Here is a 13529-nt window from a genome sequence, read left to right on the forward strand (position 1 = left end):
TCATTCTGATGTTTGTCCATTGTCAGGACTGAAAGAAGAGTCTGGTCACATTAGAAATGGTTTCAGTTCTGCTGAGAGCTGCTGAGAAACAAACAAGTTTATATTTGATATGATTCCGTATTAACAGAGGATGACCTTATCTGAGGGCAGCCTTAAAATGGAAGTCAGTCTCAGGCTTGAGAGTAAACAGACAACTGGTCCTTATGTAAGTAGTAATAAGTGTTTATGACATTGTTCAGATATCTTCATTGTTCTTAGCTGTACTTGTGCAATATTTTGTTTAATTTCCTTTCTCTACTGTAATCTTAATGCAGTCATAATGGATTTGATTATATGTTGTTGCTCTTTCTTGGCTTAATACAAAATTCTGGCAAATAATCCAGAGCTCAAATGTGTTCCTGTTTAACAAATCCAAATAACAAACACATTCTTGGTGAAGAATTTGTAAACTGAACAAAGGGACACATCTCCACAGTGTGCTAAATGAATGTACTGCCTGTAGTTAGCAGTACAATTGAAAGAGAGAGGAAAAGAGTAGCAATATAGAACATTAGTAACATTTTAGTATCTAGAGGGGTGCTGTAAGAAAGAAGGTGACAGACTCTTTAGCAAGGTCTATTGTGACAGGACAAGAAATGCTTTCAAACTATAAGAGGAGGAATTTAGATTGGATATAAGGAAGATTCTTACGATAAGGGTGGCAAAGGACTGGAACAGGTTGCTGGTGGATGAACTCATCCCTGGAGATGCTCAAGGTCAAGCTGGACAGGGCTCTGAGCAACCTGATCTACCTGCAGGTCCCTTGTTCACTGTGTGGTACTAGGCAACCTTTAGAGGTTTCTTCCAAATCAAATGATTCTATAATTCTATGATTCTAAGATTATTTTCTGAAGCTTACACAAAATGTATTTATTTCTATAAAATATGCATCAAAGAAGTAGTAGAAATGCTTCAGAGCAGTACATAAGAAGCATTACATCTTCCTTGGGATGACCCAGATGTCTGATTTCTACTCGTTTCATAGTTTTTATTAACAAGGCCCTTGGCCCTACTCTACAACAGCACAAAGCCCCATGCATTGAAGTCTCGAGGCCTGCTTTTGCTGTTCTGCTCCCAGGAGGTGACAGCTTCAACAAAAGACCTTCACTTCCTTTGCATCTTTTCCAAGAATCCATAACAAGGCATGAGTTTGAGGCCAGATACAATATTGTGTTCCACCCAAACTGAGAATTTATTTTGTGTTATTAAAACAAACAAAGAAAGATGCGCTTAGTCTTTAGTTTTGGTGCTGAGACAACTTTGACACCTCCATCACATTCATCTGCTATCTCTTGTCTTACACTGGGCTTGTAAGCTCTCTGGCCAGACGATTTGTCTGCAGTGTTCCTGATTGCCACAGCAATAAGAGAGGAAAATAGTAATTACAATCTGCTGAGGTTTGTTCGTAATAATAAGTAGATGCTGAATGTTTCTTCAAGTGAACAAAACCACCGTGCCTCACTTTCAAAATGCTTTGATTTGAACTAATCACTCACAGAGCCATTTTATGCACATACGAATGATTTCAGCTTGCTTCCCCATGGAGGATATCTTGCAATCACAGACTGAGGTTTATTTGATGAAACATAAATACGTACTCCTGGTGCTGAACTAGGCCTTCAGAGAGCAAGCAATGGCTGCCCAGTCACAGCTGGGTGACTCTGTGCTGATGAAATTGAGGGGTATTACAGCCACAGCCACTTTTCTAATCTGCTCTCATTCATATTGAGACTGAGCAATGGTCTGAGCTAGGTGACTGCGCTCCCCTGCAGCAGAGAGATTGCTGCTAAAAGGGCGAGGATTATAAGTCCGAAAAGGGAATTTTTCACCCCTACTTGGCTGACCTATTCAAGGCAAAATCCCTGACTAGAAGACCTCAGCACTTAGATTTTGCAGGCATTAGTGTGTTTTCCAAGCAAATCACTGCACCCATGTCAGTTTTCCCCACTATTAGTTGTGATTTTAGGTGATTTGTATGGGCATAATTAGCCCAATCTGTGAATATTGAAAAGTCATCTAACAGCATGTAGAACTGTGTGAGGCACTACTGGTCATCAGTACAATAGACATGTAGAAGGTCAGAAGATCCACAAGGTTTACTAATTAATTTAATTTTGGAATAGAGGTCAGGCATGCAGTTGCTCTGCAAAGAAAAACTGTCCATACCCCAGGGTCTGTGAACTCCCTGTGCTCCAATAAAACCTAGACTATCTTTAACACGTAGAAATGGCAAACATACCATGACCCACTTTACTCTGCAGCACTTGCAGTAACTGGTGCCTTTGTCACCACCGCCTGGTATTTTCTTAACAAGGTTGTCAGTGAAATCTGCAGAAGCTATGTTTATCCGCTCATATGGGAGATATGGCTATATGAAATATCAGGCAATACCTGTGCTGCAGAGTGCTTTATCAGGTTCCAGTTCTCTTCCAGGTGAAGCTCAGACTGCTATACCAGTTGGGAGACCAGCTGTTCTTTGCACTGTGAACTTAGCTAACAGACATCAGAGAACTTGTCTTAATTAGGCTCCAAGAAGAAAAAGCATTGGAGTGGAAGCCAAAGAACCTTCTTTGTTTACAAAGATGCTGAATGCCTATTCAAAAAGTCTTTGGAGGTGTGACTATCCAGACAGAACACCCAGTCCTCTGCATGCATGCACAGTCTTGCTCTTCATATGGTCAAGAGCTGGGGCACACTGTTTAGAATACCTGCTTGCTGATCTTTGCCTAGATGAGACCAGAGAAGTGGAGGGTTCTTCAGCCTGTGGGAGGTTCTACTCACCGACTGTCCATGAAAAAATTGAAACTTGATTCAGTAAAAATGTTACTCCTTCATTGTGTGTTCTTAGAATTACAATCAATAAATTTCTTGGGGGGCTCTATGGCCATGTGGCAATGCCTATAAAAATGCAGTAAGGCAAAACTGAAGAGCTTCTGCTTCAGAAAAGTTTGTGTAAATCTTGTCTGTTCTATTATTTTCAGTAACTGTCATCTCATCAAAAGTACAGCTTTACAGACTAAAACACAAAATTGAAGGAAGTCAGCATATGCTATCTTAGTGACTGTATTATCTAAAGTAGGCCTTCTATCTGCTTCAGATTTAATTATTGCATCATCTTTTACATAGCTCAATAAATATGTGAACTAAATGCTTATGTGAGGGCTTCATACGACGTGAAACACAGCAGTGACATTTTTACAAACAGAACAGTGCTAAATGTTCTAGACTCTGAATTTCATTTTCACACTGTTTACAAAAATATTCCACTGTAGCAAATATTTTTGCCTCTGCCTTAGTAATATACAATTGTATTTTGCAAAACCATAAAGCATCCATTTAGATTGCAATAAAATGCTGGATACTTTTATCTGACAAAGAAAAGACGGTGTGTTTAGCGATCAAAACAGCCATCTCTATTACAAGCATTCAGATAAGCATTCTTAACCTAGCTGTTGCCAAACAAAGACAGATTAAGATTAATTGCAGTAATTAAATGAAAGGACAGGGTACAGCATTAGTAGGAGCAATGTGTCACATTATTTTTTCCATATACTCTATACAACAGGAAAACAGAAACTCACATGACCTCTAGTTAGGCTGTGCACATTTTATACAAGAATTAACTATTCTGTTGAAACTTATTTACAAGGCATTCACATGTATAATTTACCATAGCGTATCTTTCTTTAAAAATTACCATCTGGTAAAAAGCAACTCAGATTTAGAACATTTTCTTGATTCGATTATAGCCCTCTAAAATTTTGCTTTTTTTGTTTGTTTGTTTGCTTATTGTTTTTTTTGTGATAGGCTTCAACATTTGTGTGGTAAGTTTAAAACCACACAATGAATAACCACTATTTTCTTTTCACTTTTTCTCCACACAGTTCTTTTCTTACTTTCCGCTCGTGCTTGAGATTTGTTGTTTTTGTTTTGGTTTGGTTATTTGCTTGGGGTTTTTTTCTTGTTATTTTACTCCAGAGGACACACACTCTTCCTGAAGCCTGTTTTGGTCACATAATGGGCTCGGGTTATGATGTCACTGGTCTCACAGCAGGACACTGCAAATCAACGGTATTGCATTTACAAAACTTGACTGTATACACATCCAAAAGCCCAATATGTTAATTGTATCCTCAGAATAGAAAATAAAGGACAGCTCAGTCTCCCCAAAAACATACTTTGCAAGTGTGGAGGTCTAGAATAAAAAATTTGCTCATATTTAGGACATCTCTAGTCCTTGGCTAATGTGGTCTGTATGTTCTTAGCACAGCTCCTGTGCATCTCCGAACATCCTGCTCTTCCAGGACAACTCTCCACATCCCCTTTGTCCCCAAGTAGCTGATTTCATGAGCAGCCTCAAGAGACAAAGGCGGAGATTATTTCAATTAAAAAAAAAGAAAAAGAAAAAAAAAGAAAAAAAAGAAAAAAAAAGTAAAATTCCTCTTATCTCCACTTCAGTGTGGCATACACACACACTGCTGTGACAGCACTGACACAGCTAAGGCTTTGTCATTAGTCAATAGATGAGAAATACACAGGTTAAGAAATCAATAGGCAGCTTTGCAGACAGAAAGGAAGCAGAAGATAAAGAGCTGTGTTCTATAGGGTAAATATTTATTTTCCTCATTCAAGCTTATAACTAGAGAGCCAACCTGATGCTGAGAAGAAAGATCTAAGCATAACTAGGGAAGGAAGAATGTATCCTTTGCAAATAATTTCCCATGAATGGTTGCCTTCTCTGACATCTTTTGATTGAGCTATTTCTAGAGCTAACCCTTTGCTTGTAAATACTGATGCTAATCTTGTTTCAGAAATGTTTCATCTTGGCAAGACATTAATAAACACTGTACCAGAAAATGCCTGGAGTCCAGCCATGAACAAATCTGTTTTTTTAATAGATGGATCAACTGTGGAGGTAGGTAAAGACCAGGAAACAAATTCTCAGATGCTTTGGTGGCTCTTCAGACACCTTTTGATCCAGTAAAGCCCTGATTTGGTTTTCCATAAACACCTGTACAAGGCGAATTAGCTTGTGTGAATGCCTCTAGAAAACAAATCCCAGTTTGTAGGCTGAAGTTTACTTGATGAAAAAAGAAAATTTAATTTGGTGGAGAGAACAGACATTCTGTAATGGTGACATCATTCAGTAGGACAGTACAAGTAGAGCAATGGGATACCTCTTCACAATCCTGGGCTACAAATTCTCAAGCTATTATAGAAGCATCCATTGCAAACTATCCACTGAATGCATACAGAAAGGGAATCTGTTTATAGACCAAAAGCGATTTGTGATTACAAGCTCTAAATCTTCTTAAAGGGGTCTAATTATCAGGAATTTAAGAGTTATTTAAGAGCATCTCATTCTTCAGATGCTTTTGAAACTTGTATCTTATGCTACAGTCTGCTAAAAAAGGAGCAACTTAAATAAATTTATTATTATTAGTTGTGGTGCTGTTAAGATAAAGACTGGCAGCCTGTGTTAAACAAACAGAGAGATCCCCAGAGCTCTTGAAAGTTCTGTAGAAATGCAAAGTGTGTTGTACAAAAGAATCAAATTCTAAATGGCTTCCAATCAGAATAATGCATTAATAGGATAGAAAGAAATACTATTTTTGTTATTCAGAGTATAGTCATCAATGAATTTTCACCACATATCTGGTAGTAAAGGCTTTCTAACCCTTTATGTCAGGTGAAGGGTATTAATAGCAACAAGTGCCACTGGAGGTAAATGGTGAACAGGTCTTTGGTACAGCCTGTTGATTAAGATTCCTGTCCAACTGAATAGTGAGGCCCAGATGACAAACAAATTGCATTTGTTTGATCTTGCTACTGCAGCCATGTAGGGAAAGGTGCCAAGCAGGATTTTGAAGTAACCTTTTAATAGCAGATAGCTAACATAAGAGGTTGCTCTGAGTGGAAACACAGCACACACTGGGGAAGACATTTTGCCTGATACAGGAAGGCTTACTGTTTTCTAATTAAAGCTTATGCATGTGGCGTTCATAATTGAATGAAGAGATTATTTTTTTTGTCTCAGACAAATGAATTGTGGCCTGATCATTTGTATGTGGTGTCATACAGCCTGTGTTAACAAAAACATAATTGCAGAGATAATAAAGACAATCTGACAGGGACGAGGTTCACCTCATTTTTTCCATAGCTATCCACTAGATTCTTCCAACTGTCAGAATGATTATAGCAATATATTTACAGGGAAATTATCAAAAATACAGGTAGTAAAATCATGCTTCTTCTCCATTCTGATAACAAGAGAAATATATTGTAGGATAAAAGTTAACAACTCATTACAGAAGTCACCATCTAGTGGTATGTAAGAACATGTACTCCTCCTATGCAAGTTTAGAGGTTAAATAAACCTATGGGTTTAAAGACTTGGTGTCTTTAGTTCTGCTCAGGATGAACTTGTGAACTTAAATCTTGCCTCTCAGTGAATATGGTATATAATATTAGAACATAGAATAATATTTTCTTCATTTTATATGTATGTATTAATATATTAGTACAGATATTTCAAGAAAATTAAGTTTTACTTTATGCAAAACTTATCTCAACCGAAGACTTAATTCATATATTTAAAATGATGGAATACAACAAGCAAACAAATAGCTATACTTGTAGGCTGATTGTTGTGGTGTTTTGTTTGTGCTGTTTTTTGTTGTGGTTTTTTTTGTTGTTGTTTGTTTGTTTGTTTGTCATCTTGTCCTCTCAAATTTATGTACATTGCAGCTCTTTATGTGCATCTATAGTTACACATATTTCTGTAACTGATGCTCCACAGCATACCATTGTCTATATCATGTTGTCTATTTCTGACCAACTAGCTGAGTTGTGGGGATGAACTTGTGGTTAACTAGCGCTACTCTGTAACTGCTGGAACAAGTGACATTTCCCCCAGACCTGGTATCCATTCAGAGTCAAAGCTATTAGGACTGACAAAGAGAAGCTCATACTTGCTCATTATATTCAGAGCCCTTATAGATGAGGCAATTTTTCACTTCTCAGTTGTGATAAAAACTGAGGACAAATACAGCATTATACTCTATTCAGCTATATCTAAAAAATGTTCTAAATTTATTTATCCCTGAAGAAAATCTCTGTGAAAGCCAGAACTTTCCCTCCCCCCCGCCCCCGTCTACCTTTTGTATCAGCATTTATATTTAATATCATCACTAAGGACCAAACTCAGGGCCAAACCTTTGAGACCTTATTTGACTTTTATCCAGTCTCACTTCCTACATTAGTCACCAAATGAAATTTGTCTCACTAAGAACTAAATTAAAACTTCAAGTAGAGGATGTGCACTAGAACTTCCTCGTGAACAAAAATTACATGGCAAACAAGATTATAATGATAGACTGTAAAGGTGTATGATGGTAAGCAAAGGGATTTGGGGGTTGGAATTTCATGATCCTTGAGGTCCCTTCCAACCCGGGTCATTCTGTGTGTGATTCTGTGTGTATTTCTGCTCTTAGACTCCCAAATCACCAGGAGATATAGAGGATAGATATATTGGGTGCAGTGGAAGGTGGAGAAATGATGTAGGCATGATGAGTGGAAGTCTGGTCTGCAAATAAACCACTGTGATTAGAATTTGGTCACGTGGAGCATTTATTACTGGGACTGCCATAGGTGAGTGCTGCTGTGGTCACTGAAGGCAGGAGAACTAAAGAATGAAATTATCTAATAAAACAGCTTGCAAACTTTGGGGATGAATCTCTGAAAATTAATCTGCAAAACAGATTAATAACTAGACTTTCACCAGCCTCCTACCTGTTCCTGCCTCCTCGTACTGAAGTTTGGGAGAGATAACTATCAATAGATTTTGCTCACATGGGGGCAGCTTGGGCACAGTACTTGCTCACCTTGTTTATATTATTCTAGATGGAAATTAAATATTTTACCCTAAATCCCTCCATTTAGCTACTGCATTTTAGTTCACATCTATCGTTGGTATGGAACAGCCATTTGGCCAGTTGCTGCAGTTCAGCTCATGTGAGTTCATTTCCTAGGGTGTATTTCCATCTTTAAAGTCTGCCTCTGTGGCCCTCTGTGAAGTCTAGGGAAGGCAAGAAAGAATAGTGTCTCAGACTCAGATATTCTAAGCGCTCTGGTGCCAATGAGAAGAATACAGTCATACTACCCCAGATTCTATATTACCCTTAAAATTCAATTTAATCCTCTCCTGGATGCATTTACTGGGTTAATGTATACTTATATTTTCTAAAAGCGATCTGATAAGTAGCCAAAGATACTTCTTGCTTGACCTCTCCGCAGCAACACTCTAACAAAAAAGATTTTGCAAATGGAATTTTGAAGGTAGAGTACTTAAAAATGAGAATATACAGCACAAGTGTAGAAGATAGATAGATATAAAACCAGTAACACTTTAAAAGAAAAGTGCTGACAGACAACCAAAATAGCAAAGTGGATTCAGGGGTGAGTGGGTCTCCAACAGCACTACTGTATAATGTCGGAACAATAGGCAACCAGAATAAGCAGTGAGAACTGGAGATGGTACAAATTAGCTTTGTTGTGGTGAGGTCAGGAGCACTGTGCTGATTTACACCAACAGGGACTAAGGACTGCAACTAGGAAGGAATGTGTAACAGCCCTGTGATTTTCCTTTCTCCGTAGAAAGATGTTTCAGTCACAAAACCCAGCAAGTCCAACCCCATGCTAAAGAAGGTTCCCTACAGTGGGTTACACAGGAAAATACTTGGTAGGGATTTCAGTATCTCCAAAGATGGAAACTCAACAGCATCTATGGGTAGCCTGTTCCAGTGCTCTGTCACCCTCACAAGTAAAGATTTTTTTTTTTTTAATTTTTTTTTCATGTACGTATGGAACTTTCTATGTTCCATTTCGTGCCCACTGTCCCTTATTCTGTCACTAAGCACTGCTGAAGAGTTTGGCCCCATCCACTTAACTCTTGCCTCTTAGATATTTATGATCATTGATATGATCCCCTCTCAGCCTTCTCTTCTCCCATCTCAAAAACGCAAGGTCACTCAGCCTTTCCTCGTTAAAGAAAATGCTCCAGGCCTTCACAATTCCTGTGGCTCTCCACTGGACTCTCTCTATAAGTTCTCTGTCTTCCTTGAACTGAGGAGCCTGGAACTGCACATGCTGTGCCAGATGTGGCCTCGAGGCAGAGTAGAAGGGGAAGAAAACCGCCCTCAACCTGCTGGCTGCTCTCTTTTAATGCATCCCAGGATGCCACTGACATTCTTGGTCATGTGGCACACATTAACTGTAATAGAATATTGGTGGAAAGTTTCAGCCTCTACTGCCATACCACCATCTCCCTTGTGGGCCAACATAATAAAATAGAAGGCATTACTTTCAGAGCAGCCCTTGCATCTGCAAACGAATCTTACCCACTCCTTTGTTCTCAAAGCACATCGGGGTAAACCTTATGCTCAGTTCTTGTAGTAACTGACTGGAGCCAGGAGCCACATCCCTTTTTCCTCTTCCCTGAAGGAACAGCATGTTCCCTGTCGTTTGCCCCACAGTGAGAGAAGAGTCCTTTAGTTTGTTTCAAGTAATCTTCAGATATGGGGAACTCCATGGTATTAGACTAAAATCAATACTGAGAGTTTGGAGTGTGTCTTAATTTGAGATGGAGGCAACACATTTTACCTCACCTCTGAATATATTCACAACAGAAAGTAGAAATTAGAAAGAGGCTTGCCCTTCATTTTCTTCAGGGCCATGGCTGGATGGGTACAGAATGTTCTGAGGGATGAACAGTGCGATGGTTGTGATGCCAGGAGCTGTGGGAAGTGGCCTGTTTCTCCTTGTGATAATGCTGTTCCTAATGAGTGACCAGAATGGACCATTACCCTGTAAGGGTTTGGGACTAAACTGGACTAGGGAATTCACTTGATATATTTGCATTTGCTGCCAGTGTACACACACATGCTTACAAGAAACTGTGGATACAATCCCACTAAGATTCAGTTTGTGCTTTGGATTTGCAAAGTAGTTCTGCAGCCCTTCTGCAGCATAAGGAAGACAGAATTCAGTGTTCAGCTACTGCTGTAAGATTTGGTTGACTGAGATTAAAAGCTGAATGCTGCAATATTTAAGAAGTTAGAGATCGGGCTGTGCTTAGTATTCACAAGGCTGTGTTACAAGCTGATTGGGGCTCAGGCAGGTGGGCTGCAGAAGTTGAAGGTGTCACTTCACAGCCTGTGTATCTTGCCCCTCTGCCTACATCTCTAAGTAAGCCTACAAAACGGGATTTCAAAAGCAACAGGAGGGTTGCCTTTATACACAATAATATTCATGAATCATTTCTCTGCTATATTGGCACAACCTTGCTCAATGAGATGGGAAAAAGCAGGACTTATATTTAAGAGAATAACTTTAAATGTATAAAAGATACATGCACATTAGGTTCCTCTAGTTCAATTTGCATTTGGATAAAAAGCTATTTGTTTTTACTGTTCTTCTCTTCCGTTAAAACCCATTTAAACTATGGAGATTTGCTTTCATTTTTGAGCGATCTTCTGTTTGTTGGTTTCCAAGTCAGAGGTAAAATGGATAGCCTTTCATTTTACTTAGCAGAAAATGAATTACAAGAAAGTGGAACCTCTAGGAATAAAAAGCCTTCAGACTGTATGTTCATGTAAGTGTAAAATGTACTGCAAGGCAGAGTGCTTCTCCAATTCTGCTACACATTTGTAATAATAAAAGAATGGACTCCGAGGAGAAGTGAGCCATGAGCTGTGTGATTTGAACTGTTACATTAACATACAATAAAAAGGCACAGAGGTTCAAGGCAGCTAATAGGGAAAAAAATGCAGAATGCAGAAAAGCATTAAAAGGCAGTAAATGAAAGAGTGGATGACATACTTGATAAATGCACATCTAGACTTCCATTTGAAAACCAACAGAAACACACAGTTGCAACGATAGCAGGAAAAGGAAGACACGAGTAAATGATCAGACAAAGAAATGAAGGAAGAATTGTATACATCGTAACACACAGTTATTGGTGCCTGGATAAAATACGGTGTGGGTATGAATGGGAACTGGTACATGATGATAATTTACAACACAGAGATGCACAGAACATTCTGTTGGTGTTTGGTAGGAGGGAAAACTAATGCCTGAGTCATTCAGAAAGCACTGACAGTCTGTAATACCCACATCTGTCACACTGCACTCTGTTGCAATCACATTTCCCTTGATGAGAATGGAGAAGATTATGTACATCCCCAGGGAAGGATGTACTCATATGAATCCACAGACAACATTCAAAGAACAGTCCACTAAGAAGTTGCCTAATTCAAGATGCAATAGAGCATACATTGCCAGTGAACCACATCCCATATTTAACAACGCTAAAAACAGGGAAGCAGACTCATTTCTGAGTAGGCCTTCAATAACCACCTTAAAGCAAGAGAGCTGTAAACTGGGGGGAAATGCCTGACAAATGCTAATTTCTTCTTCCTGAGTTGGCTCCAGCTAACCAAGTCTTAAGGAGATTGGCAGTGTGGCTTTCTTTGGGGGTTTACTCAAAACTAGGTCATATTTTGAACGTAACCCAGACTGATAAGATAGGATTTTGAAGCCTCTGCCTGCCTAGGCTTACCAGAAAGAGAACAAGCTTCAAGAGAATGAGCTGGTCAAAGATTTGAACCTTTAACATTTCACAGAGGCAAAGAGTTCACAGGTCCATTCTTAGGGAATTTGGGGCTTTTGCTTTTATTATGAACGTTTCACATAACTGTCACCCTATTTTCTCTTTGTATGACAGCCTGGTTGCACAGATAGCTCACAGGGCATGCTTGGAGAAAGAATAGGATAAAATGCTTTAGAAGGAAGTCCTGCTTATTGAATACTTAGAAGGAAAAATAAATAAATAAATAAAATAAATCTCTAACTTCTATTTTAAAAGCACCTCACAGAAAATGCCCATCTACTATGGGACAAAAAATAAATTTTCAGGACTGAAAAACAATGAATTTTCAGACACAGAGTTCAAATTCTGGGATATTTGAGTAAATATTTCCTGCTATTCACTTTTCTTTGGGGCAAACCATATTGAAAACAAGCTATAGTACTTTCAACTTAAACTCAGTGCTAAACAATTATATTCCAGGCTGACTATGCTGACATTCAGCTCAGGTGTTGGGAAAAAAAAAAAAAAAAAAAAAAAAAAAAGGCCTGAAGAATCAATAGGATTTTGTACTAATTACGAATCTGTAACAGCTTGGAGTAGCCTGTGCTCTTTTGCTGATTTCTTCAGTGTAATGATAATGCCAAGGAAATGACAAAGATCTGAGCCCTTGCAAGATAATAATAATGATGGAGATTTTAGCAGTACAAGCAAAATGGCAACTTAGAAAGAGGGAGACTAAAATTAGAAGCAAATATTACTGTTGGATTAAAGCCCTTGCATAGACTTTGGAGCTTTGTTAATCAGTCACTGAAGTCTTGCTCCCTCTCTCCTATTTATCTTGTAGAGCCATTCTGGGGTACTGCATCCAAATGTGGAATCCTTGGTACAGGAGAGACATGGACCTGTTGGGGAGCATCTTGTGGAGGGCCACAAAAATAATCTACAGAATGGAATGCTTCCCCTACGAGGACAGGCTGAGAGAGATGGGGCTGTTCAGCCTGGAGAAGAGAAGGATCAGATGAGACCAGAGAGAGGCCTTTCAGTATCTAAAGGAGGGTGTATGTAAGGAGACAGACTTTTTAACAGGATCTACTGTGGCAAGACAAAAGGAAATGGTTTCAAACTAAAAGAGGAAAGATTTAGATTCAACGTAAGGAAGGAGTTCTTTACAGTGTGAGGCACTGGCACAGTTTGTCCAGAGTGGTGGTGGATGCCCCATGCCTGGAAACATTCGAGGTGAGGCTAGATGGGGCTCTGAGCAACCTGATCTAGCTGTAGGTGTCCTTGTTCATTGCTAGATGACGTTTACGGGTCCTTTTCAATTCAGACAATTCTGTGATTCTATGATTTTCTTGGCAAAAAGTAAACAGACTGTAGTTGCATTTATGTGGTGGTCATGTTTTCCATTTTCAAGGAGACAACCAGATATTGCCACATCTGCTGCTTACCTGTGATGCTTACCCCATGTCAGAAGCTCTGCCAAGATCCCTTCCCAAACCAGACAGGGGAGCTGTGGATGTGAGCAGGGCTGCACTTCAGTAACTTCCCCCTAGATGAAAATGTCATTACCAGCTCTGCAGGATATGGTTATTTCATGAGTTGAACTCCTATGCTGAGGTACATATCTTTGCCTGTGGTAAAGTAGCAAGCTCTTTCCTATACAGCAGTGAACACATAGCATGCCTGTCAGAGAATTACACCTAAAAAACTTGTGATTTTTCTGGGAAAACAGGTGTACTCAAATAGGCGCCTGTTACATATGTGTTCTGTGCTCTAGTTGTACAAATGACACTGACACATTTTGCAGCACAGTTTTTAATTTTTATCTCAGATCCCCAGC

The sequence above is a fragment of the Excalfactoria chinensis genome, chromosome 2, assembly GCF_039878825.1.
Source record: "Excalfactoria chinensis isolate bCotChi1 chromosome 2, bCotChi1.hap2, whole genome shotgun sequence".
In the NCBI taxonomy this organism is placed as follows: domain Eukaryota; kingdom Metazoa; phylum Chordata; class Aves; order Galliformes; family Phasianidae; genus Excalfactoria; species Excalfactoria chinensis.